Raw genomic sequence first — 10,962 nt, 5'->3', positions numbered from 1 at the left:
GCCCGGGGCGGGGTGAACGTGTAGCTGCTTTATGGAAGTGAGAAGAGGTGCGTGGCACAAGGAGGGTCCAGGTCCCCCGTGTGGGCAGGGTGTGGACGGGAATGATGACAACACCTTCCACCCGATGCAGGGAAGGGGCAGGGAAGGGGCGCTAGACTGAGTCAGGGGACCCAGGGGACAGCCCCTTCTCTGCCCCCGGGGTGGTCGCTGCGGGAGGACTGGGACTTGGCTGTCCGGTGCCAGGCGCACGCGGAGAGATGGCCAATGAAGGCGGGATGGGTGCGTGAATGTGCCTCTTCTGTGGGCAGACCCGCCCCTGTGGGCCTACGTCTTGTTGTAAAAGGAGGGGGTTGGATAGCTGAGGGTTCCCCCAGGGGGTTGAGTCCCACGCAGATGGTTTGGGTGATAAACATGAAGAGAGCATCAAATCACACCCGTGCACAGAGGGTGCAGGGCACCGGGGGCAAAGCCAGTCTGTCTTTAACAGCCTCCCCCATAAACCTCGCTTCCTAGCAACGGGCGGAGAGAGCCCGGCTCCCAGGCCTCCGTGGGCAACGACATCCAGCCACGTTTAATAAGGCGCTTTCTTTCCTTTGTACTCATTTTTACAGCGACCTCTGTACGGCCAGGGAGAGTCGGTGTTTCCTTTTACAGAACTGGTTTAAGGTTTCGTGGTTGGACAAATGTATATAAGTAAACATGAATTAATGTAAAAATAATAACAACAGTTAATGAGGGAGGTTGATAGAGATTCAATGCCTTTGGTTTGGGGAAAACTGCCCCAGGTCCCCTCTGCAAACACTGGCCGTCTGACGTTTAGAAGTATGCACCCTCGTCTGTGTGAGCAGACCCAGCAAGGACGCAGCTCGGAGCATGGGCCCATCCATCCACCCACTGTTTCTGTAAAGACGTATCGAGGGCATACTACGTGCTCACTGCTGTTCCAGGTACTGGGGAGATGGCAGCGGGGAAATAGGCGGGGGGAGCACAGCCCCTCCAGTGCCCGGGACTAGATGGAGAGTTTACTGCAGACCAAGTAGCCATTGCTACGGCGGGAGCCATCAAACAAAGCAGTTCTTCCAAGTAGCCCCACAAAGTAACCCCACAACGCGGCCGCCACCTGGCTGGTCAGTGGCAACTTATATACACACCCAAACAAAAGAGGCCTCGTGCCGATTAGCGATACACACTCTGCTACCTTCACATAAACAGGTTGCATCAGGGTGCGCTTTGAACAGCGTGTACATTGGTACTGCCGAGTTATTGCCCTCCCGCATGCCACATGCATAGGGCAAGCTAGCCTTGATCATCCGGCGTACTCTGATTAGGGTTCCCACAAAGACACCCCCCCCCCAAAAAAAAAATAATAAAATCCCTGCTCTCCTGCGGGTTCTGTTCTAGTCTGAGGTGGGGCAGCGACGGGGTGAGGCACCAGGGTGCACAACGCAAGGAGGTCCCCGCTGTCAGGGACCGGCAGGACTTGCCTCTGGCTTGAGGGCTGTTCCCCAGCCTGACCCTAACCTGACCCCGCTGTCATCATGACAGGGCCCACGGACTCTGCCTCCACAGGTCCAGGTGTCATCGGCCTCAGGTGGGGCCGCAGGGTCGGCCCTTTGCCAGAGTTGTCCAGATGATTGTCATGCACGTCGTGGTTGAGGAGGCATGATGCTGACATGAGCAGCGTTCTTGAAGCGTGTGCTGCCGGGAGGCCCAGGACGGGGTGGAAACGCAGCTGCTCCATTAAAATGAAAAGGCGTCCGTGTAGCACTGAGGGTCCGCGTGAGCCGGGTGGGCAGGGTGTGGACGGGGGTGATGGGAAGGGACCCTAGACTCGTGAAGACCAAGTGGTTTTAGACCTTTAAAACCCATAGATGGGCATTTTTCAGTGGCATCTACCTTCTTAATCAATAAATCAAAAAAGACTTGTCGGACAGATGAATTAGTGAGTGGATAATTTCCCACTCACCACAGTGACAACAACGCTCTGTGTACGTATGCAGTATCAGGAATCATCATCAGCAGCATCCCATTTTGCAGATGAGGAAACAGAAGTTAAGGCACTTGCTGGAGGTCACTTAGAAAGCCATGCTTCTAACCACTGTGCCCCACAGTTTCTGTGGGGTGAACCTCAAACCCTGGGTCCTTGGGCCCAGGAATCACGGTAAAAAATGAGTGACGTAGGGAATCATTTGCACCTTAAAGAAAGCATGTCAGAGTAGTCATGACTTCCACTGAAAAATATGTCCTCCCTCCTTCTCCACTCCAGCTTCATTTTGATTCCCCATTTGTTAAAGCCATTGCTGTACAAATAACTAGAGGCCCAGTGCACGGATCTGTGCACTGGTGGGGTCCCTCGGCATGGCCTGCGGGAATTGGGCTGAAACCAGCTCTCCGACATCCCCTGAGGGGTCCTGGATTGTGAGAGGGTGGTTCTCAGGTGACACACCCTGGAATCGGGCTCCCTCCTCTCTGGTTCTGGGTGCGTCACCCTAGAACCACAGCTGCCAAGTCACCGAAGCTCAGCCGCTCCTGTGCTGAGTGTCTACCCCCTGGTGGTCAGTGTGCGTCATAGTTACCGGTCAAACGGTCAGACGGTCACTTAGGCTTTTGTGTATATATAGATGTTTTTTCATGTAGGTAAAAACGACAGTAGCAGCACAAAACTACATAGCGACTGTCCTCCCTATAGTGAGAGGCGGACCTTGGGGAAAGGTGGGGAGTGTGGAAAATTGGGAAGATTGTCCAACGTTTTTAGATCTTCTGACTTAGCCAAAGAAACAAGAAATTCAGAATTCGTTGTGAAGCCTCCCAGTTTCCACGGGGGCTCTGACTTATAAATCACTGTGTCGCACAAACACGTGTTTTATGAAACATGAAATGAAGTCTTCCGGGAGAGGCAAAGCTGGGAGAGAGTCCCTTGGGACCGGGTCTAAGATTGTTGTGCGATCTGGGACTAGCCCTTGGGTTTCTCTGTGCTTTGAATCGAAAGCTGTAAGGAGGATATAAAAAAATATGATGTATTTGTTCTTCAACTTTTAGTGGCAGTTTCTATATATTAAACACTGTGCCAGATGGCGGATTTAAAGATTAAGTCAATATGCTTATCATTGAGGTAGAGACAGGAACAGCGAACTCTGAGGCCATGGGAAAAGGGCTGCTGTGAAGTAGACATGGGGACGCGGGAGAAAAAGTCACTCGTTTTGTCCGGAAGGGACGTCCTGTCAGCCAGACCCGGGAGGCTGGGTGTGAGTCTCCTGGGAGCGAGGGCTTTTCCTTGATACCAAAGCGCTGCCCACACCGCATGAATCTTTTATGAGTTCAAAATGCATGCATGCAGCCCATTCATAGGATGGAGAATGTGCCAACGGATACTAAAAATCCCACAGTGCACTTCTCTCTCTCTCTCTCTCATCATCATCATCATCATCATCATCATTACTGATCTCCCTGTAAAACCACACCCTGGCTCTGCTCCTGCCCTGCTCCCCCCTCCTTGTCCTCCTGGAGTGACTAATGTCCAGGAGCTCAGGCTAGGCCTTTGGGGGTCACCTCCAACTCTCCCTCTTCCTCATCCTCCAGATTTGAACCACAGCCAGTTCCTCAAGTGACGTGAGGTCCTGGCCCATTACCCACAGTCACACGGCCACCACGCGGTTCAGCCACTGGTCCCCTTGGCGGGCTCTTGCTCCTCCTGTCTGTCTTCCAGTCGATCCATCGCAGGTTCCAGAACCCAGATCTGACTGCCTGTAAACCTCAGTGGCTCCCGCTGGCCTCAGGGCAGAGCCTAGCATGGCGTGCACAGCCCCTGGTTCTGGGCCCCGCCTACTACTTCTTCTTCACTGGCCTTTGGTCAGAACCCCCTAAAACAGACGCTCACAGGCGCCCCCACGCACCCAGCAGCCACTTCCCAGATCCGGCCTGCCCTCCCCGACCTAGGTGGCCGTCCATAGTCTCTTCTCTCTTCCTCGAGCACCTTTCCCGCGTGTTTAGCTGCAGACCCACTGCCAGGCTCATTCATGCGGTGTGGGCAGCGCTTTGGTATCAAGGAAAAGCCCTCGCTCCCAGGAGACTCACACCCAGCCTCCCGGGTCTGGCTGACAGGACGTCCCTTCCAGGCAGAACGAGTGACTTTTTCTCCCCCCTCTGGAAGCCTTCCCTGGCTGCCACCTCCTGCTGTCCCCCAGCTGTCCACCCTCTGGGGCCCAGCGGCTAAGGATGTGAGCTAGAGAAATCCAGAGCGTTAGGTAAGCGGATCCTGAAAGTCTAGGAGGGAAATGCCTTCTGAAAAGTCCTTCCTGCCAAAGCCTCCATCCGCAGAGCCCTTCCTCCCCGGAGCCCCACCCACCGAAAGCAGGAGAAAGCAATTTCTCACGTCGGAAAAAGGCCGAGGGCAGAAGGAATGAAAGGCCACCAGTTGGCAGTAGGTGCCGCGGGAGCTTGAGCAGGAAACCCCGATCACAGGGGAGGCTGGGGCGTTTCTGGGAAGCATATGGAGCCCAGCCCCCCAGGCTCACACTCCATGCTGAGGGGCGGGCAGCCAGGTTCAGGGCCCGCCAGGGGAGGAGGGCCTGGGCAAGGTCGCTGGGGGCGGAGGCAGGCACCCTGGCTGTTTTAAGGCAGAGCAGGCTGCCCGGCCGGTGTGGCTCAGGGGTTGAACGTCGACCTATGAACCAGGAGGTCACGGTTCGATTCCCAGTCAGGGCACGTGCCAGGGTTTCGGGCTCGATCCCCAGTGTGGAGCGTGCAGGAGGCAGCCGGTCCATGATTCTCTCTCATCATTGATGTTCCTGTCTCTCTCTCTCTCTCCCTCATCCTGCCTCTCTGAAATCAATAAAAATGTGGTCTGTTTTTTTAAAGAGGCAGAGCAGGCTTCCTCATGGCTGTGTCTGTGCCAGTCACCGGGGACAATGGCACTCCCACCGGACAGCTCCCTTTCTGCCTTGAACATCCGGACACTGCCTTGGAAAGCAGCCTCCAACTCCACCGCCCAGGCCGCGCAGGTGGCGAGAGAATAGTGGTGCCCAGGAGGGACTAGGCTGTGATGGGCAGGTACCCTGGGCTCAACTCCAGCGGACTGTCACCAGCTCTGCTGATTTTCCTAGCGACACCAGATATTGGCATTTTCCTGGGAGCCCTTCTGTGCGGTGCAGAAAAAGCAAGCACCAGCGTCTGAATTCGGACGCATGGCTCAGATTAAAACCATTCCTGGGGAGCATTCCTGGGGAGCAAATACATTCGGCCTGTGAGTCTGCAGGACCCACTCCTCAGCTGATAACGGAGGTTCTCTCATTACGTTGAATTTTTTATTTTTTTTAGTGGAACTGCCTTATGACCGCAAATCCACTTTTTTTCTTTAAAAAATATATATATATATATATTTTTTTAAATATATTTTATTGATTTTTTACAGAGAGGAAGGGAGAGGGATAGAGAGTTAGAAACATCGATGAGAGAGAAACATAAATCAGCTGCCTCCTGCACACTACCTACTGGGTATGTGCCCGCAAGCAAGGTACATGCCCTTGACCGGAATCGAACCTGGGACCCTTGAGTCCGCAGGCCAACACTCTATCCATTGAGCCAAACCGGTTAGGGCTAAAATATATTTTTATTGATTTCAGAGAGGAAGAGAGAGGGAGAGATAGAAACATCAATGATGAGAATCATGGATGGGCTGCCTCCTGCACGCCCCCTACTGGGGATCGAGCCCACCACCCCAGCATGTGCCCTTGACTAGGAATGGAACCCGGGACCCTTCAGTCCTCAGGCCTATGTTCTATCCACTGAGCCAACCCAGCACGGGCTAAATTTTTTCCCTAATACCTAGGTGTTTGGCCCTACAGACACGAGGCTTCAGTAGGCAGCAATATCCATGAGGATTTCTCTGTGCCTTCCCTGTGCGTCTGCATTTTAATGTGAGAGCCATGTCCGTATCATTCTTCTTCTTATTTATTTTAAGAACAAGAAGAGTCCTTGGCTGTCAGCTAGACTTGTCTCTCCTCCAACAGTTCCCAGTTCAGGAGGCTGAGGCCCTGGGAGGACCAACTGAGACCCCCCAAGAGCAAGGCAGCCGGTTGCTCCCAGGCTCCCTCCCCCCCACCCCTCCCCCCCACCTCCCCCCCACCCCTCACCCCCACCTCCCCCTCCCCCCACCTCCCCCACCCCCCCACCCCCAACCCCCGTCTCTGCGCCCCGTCCCTGCGCAGGTCTGGCGTATTTATGCAGCACGCACACTCCCTCGTCTCTGTGTTTGTGTTTTCCCGGGCCCCAAGGAAACAGCCCACCAGGTCGCCAGATGTGCTGAGCTCCAGGGAGCCGAGGAAGTGGTGTGCCAGCCGCACTGGCCTGGCGTGCAATCCGTCCTGCCCGTCAGCCTCGCCTTTCCGCCCACAGGAGATAAGGGGCTGGGGGGCGGAAACTGACGCACCGTCACGCGCCCCCAGGACAGTCTCCTTGGCATCCTTGCATCTGGGGCCTTGGCAGGCCTCCCCTCCCCCCTCGAAGGCTCCCCTCCCCCTTCAAGGCACATGGGAAGCCCCAGGAACCCTCAGCCTACGTGGGAGGGAGAGGCATCTACTTGGGTAGGTCCTGTCCATTTCTCAGGGTCCCCCCTTTCCTGGGGTCCCTGTTGAAAGAAAGCCCCTGAGCCATGCATTTTTTTTTAAATCCTTTTTCATTGATTTTAGCGAGAGTGGAAGAGAGAGGGAAAGACAGAGAGAAATAGTGATGTGAGAGAAGAAACACATCAGTTGGTTGCCTCCTGCACAGGCCCTGGTCCCGGTCCGGCCCGGGAGGAGCCTGCAACCGAGGTACGTGCCCGTGTCTGGAATCGAACCCGGGACCCTTCCATCCACAGGCCAACACTCTATCCCCTGAGCCACACCGGCCAGGCCTGGGGCATGCGTTTTTGCTTTATGTGTCAGCTCTTGCGCTGCTTGGAGAACCTGCAGAGGGACCATGCCTGGCGCACAGACTGAGGTTCCCATGGTGGGACCCCAGTCCCTTGGCGGTGAGGGACTTCCTGGGACAGGTCAGAGGATGCCTTTTGGAGGACCCCATCCTCCAGCTCTGCTAAGGTGGCCCTGAAGCTCCCGGGCTCTGTCCGCCTCTCTTTCTTGTCCCATGGGTCCCATTTATGTTCACCTTGGCCACAAACTCTCTATTTTCACTGTAAATAATACACACACGTGTGTGTGTGTGTGTGTGTGTGTGTGTGACAGAGAGAGAGAGAGAAAGAGAGAGAGAGAGAAAGAGAGAGAGAGAGAGATATTGGGAAGGAGACAAGAGGGGAGGAGAGGAAGTATGAAGCACCTACTGTGTGCTCAAATCCTCCCAACTCATCCTGTGAGGTCAGTTTTTTTTTTAATTTAATAAATCTTTATTGTTCAGATTATTACAATTGTTCCTCTTTTTTCCCCCATAGCTCCCCTCCACCCAGTTCCCACCCCACCCTCTGTCCTTACCTCCCCCCTACTGTCCTCATCCATAGGTGTATGATTTTTGTCCAGTCTCTTCCCGCACCCCCCACACCCCTTTCCGCCCGAGAATTGTCAGTCCACTCCCTTTCTATGCCCCTGATTCTATTATATTCACCAGTTTATTCTGTTCATCAGATTTTTTATTCACTTGATTTTTAGATTCACTTGTTGATAGACATGTATTTGTTGTTCATAATTTTTATCTTTACCTTTTTCTTCTTCTTCCTCTTCTTAAAGAATACCTTTCAGCATTTCATATAATACTGGTTGGTGGTGATGAACTCCTTTAGCTTTTTCTTATCTGTGAAGCTCTTTATCTGACCCTCAATTCTGAATGATAGCTTTGCTGGGTAGAGTAATCTTGCTTTTAGATTCTTGCTATTCATCACTTTGAATATTTCTTGCCACTCCCATCTGGCCTGCATAGTTTCTGTTGAGAAATCAGCTGACACTCGTATGGATGCTCCCTTGTAGGTAATTAACTGTTTTTCTCTTGCTGCTTTTAATATTCTCTCTTTGTCTTTTGCTCTTGGCATTTTAATTATGATGTGTCTTGGTGTGGTCCTCTTTGGATTCCTTTTGTTTGGGGTTCTGTGCCCTTCCTGGACTTATAAGTCTATTTCTTTCACCAGGTGGGGGAAGTTTTCTGTCATTATTTCTTCAAATAGGTTTTCAATATCTTGCTCTCTCTCTTCTTCTGGCAACCCCATAATTTGGATGTTGGTACGCTTGAGGTTGTCCCAGAGGCTCCTTACACCATCTTCAAATTTTTGGATTCTTTTTTCTTTTTGCTTTTCCAGTTTAGTGTTTTTTGCTTCTTTGTATTTCAAATCTTTGACTTGATTCTTGCAGTCCTCTGGTCTGCTGTTAGGTCTCTGTATAATATTTTTTATTTCAGTCAGTGTATGTTTAATTTCTAGTTGGTCCTTTTTCATATCCTCGAGAGTCTCGCTAAATTTATTGGCCTTTTCTAGGAAATTCTTGAAAAACCTTATAACGGTGGTTTTGAACTCTATATCCAGTCGTTTGCTTTCCTCCATTTCTTTCATTTGTGATCTGTTTCTTTGTCTCCGCATTTTCGCTGCTTCCCTGAGTTCGTAGAGTAGCTTTGTGTGGTAGGTGTCCTCTAGGGCCCAGTGGCTCAGCCTCCCCCAGTTACCTGAGGTGGACACTCTTGGTGCACCCCTTTGTGGACTGTGTGCACAGCCTTGTTGTAGTTAAGTCTTGATTGTTGTTGGTATCACTGGGAGGATTTGACCTCCAGGCCAATTGGCTGTGAGGATCAGCTGTGTCTACTCTGGGAGAACTTCTGTGCTGGAGACATCCTTATGAGACAAGACTTGCAAAATTGCAAAAGCCTCTGTGCTCAACTTGGATGGGGTGGAGTCTGAGGGTGGAGCAGACAGCCTTGGCTTCCCATCAGCCCTGCCCTATGAGGCCCCTGGGTCTCAGTGTCCCTCGGTAATCACTGCAAGCACCTCTGAGAGAAAGCCGCCCTCGAGTTTCACCTGCTGCCAGACAGTCCAGTTTCTCCCCGAATGAGTCTGGGTTCCCAGAAACTCTCCCGGAACTGGAGTTCAGCGCAGTTGGAAGCTTCTGTCTCCCTCCCGCTTTAGAAAGCCAGCCGCGCACTCAGCCGCCCATGCACTCAGCAGTCAGTGAGGTCAGTTTTTAATCCCCCTCTGCTTCTCCCCTCCTCTCTGTTCCTTGCATTCATTCCTTCCCCTCCTGACCATTCCCTCTTCCCTGCAACAATGCCGTCTTCACTGACTAGGTCTGATAGGTCCAGGGTCGCAGGCTGCATGCACACCACTGTCACACGATGTGGGGCTGCAGGCCTGGAGTGCGTCTCACTGGGGGGGTTTCTCACAGGGGAGTGTGTGCCTGGAAGGACAGCAGGCCTTGGCAGCTCCTGGGGATGCACGGATGCTGCCAAACGTCCTTCTCCTGGGCAGACGTGGCCCCAGAACAGAACCCCACTGTGGTCAGGCCGCCTGGAGGATGGGAACTCCAACTCTCGGGTCAAAAGGGAGCAGGATGGCCCTGCTGGCTGTGCCTCCTCAGGCGAATGGAGCAGCCTCTCTGTGCTCATCAAATGGCGGGGGTGGGGGGTGTGTGTGACTAACTAGTACGAGTACTAACAGGGCTAGTACTAAAGGCACCGGGTGGCTGCGAGGATGAACTGAGGTAGCAGTGTTTTGAGACTAACGGAGATCACAGGTGATTTTAGATGATGCTCAGGCGGGACATGAAATGACCTTGACTCCCAGGCAAGTGCATTGTGTTCTGTTTAACTCTCTTTGGACCCTGCTCGTTACATCAAGAAAGTCTCTGTTGGATGCCGGTGTGTCTCAAAGGGGGTCAGAACAGGCCTCCCCAAGATGTACCTTGCCATGTGGATTATTTTGAGCTGAAGGTGATAGAGACCCTGTGGGCTCGTGATAAACTTTACCTCGCCCTTAAAGAATTTAAATGTGGGGCCTTGCCCAAATAAGAGTTATCACCAGAAATAACTTTTTCTGACTTATCTGTAGAGCAGGGAAAACTTCTAATTACTGAACAGCTGCTCTTATTATCATCCTACGGATTACCCTTCTCCCCTCTGAAGCCCCAAAGCCCCTTACCTCATCCCTAGCTCAGAATGTCCTATGTACCTCATTTTCTTTCTGCCTCTGAACCTCGCATGGATGTGGGGTTCCTGTACATACGTACGCAATTAGATTTGGTTATAGTTCTCTTGTTCCTCTGTCTCGTGTAGATTTAATGTTTAGACCCTCCTAGAATTGGCATCATAGAGTGTGCGTCCTTTGGGGGCGGGCTTTTATTTCACATAGCACACTGTCTTCAAGGTTTATTGCAGAGTAATCTATATATATAAAAGCCTAATATGCCAATTGTCCCCTTGGGAGTTTGACTGGGAGACCGGGAGTTCGCTTGCTTGCTATGACGTGCGCTGACCACCAGGGGACGATGCAGAACGAAGGAAGGCCCCGGCCGGCAGTCGGAAGGCCCAGATCGGCCCTGATCGCCGGCCAGGCCTAGGGACCCTACCTGTGCACGAATTTCGTGAGCCAGGCCTCTAGTGTATTTATAGGCATAAAATAAAAAGAATGGGATTACAAAGAAAAGAACTTCTATTAAATGACAGTTATCCACCGAATTTTAAGAGTAATTCACAGGCTTTTATTAACCTTTAAGGAACAAGATCCATAGGTGGATCTAATAGTTATAATTTCAAGATAGTCATGAGACAAATATTTTAAGATATCCAATAGCAACTATAATTGTGATATGCAACCTGTGATTTTTATTGATGACTAAGGCACAGAAGTCACATGCATGAAGTACTGATACAGTTGTGATTTGTTGCCTACATTCAAAATTGAAGGCAATGCTACATTTCAGTGAGAAATTAGTATCAAAAAATATGTGTATGTACCATATATATACGTATATCTCCAAGCTCACAGACTCTCTGAATTCT

This window comes from Plecotus auritus (assembly GCF_963455305.1).
Source record: "Plecotus auritus genome assembly, chromosome: 10".
NCBI lineage: Eukaryota > Metazoa > Chordata > Mammalia > Chiroptera > Vespertilionidae > Plecotus > Plecotus auritus.
Note: the sequence above shows the minus strand (reverse complement) of the source record.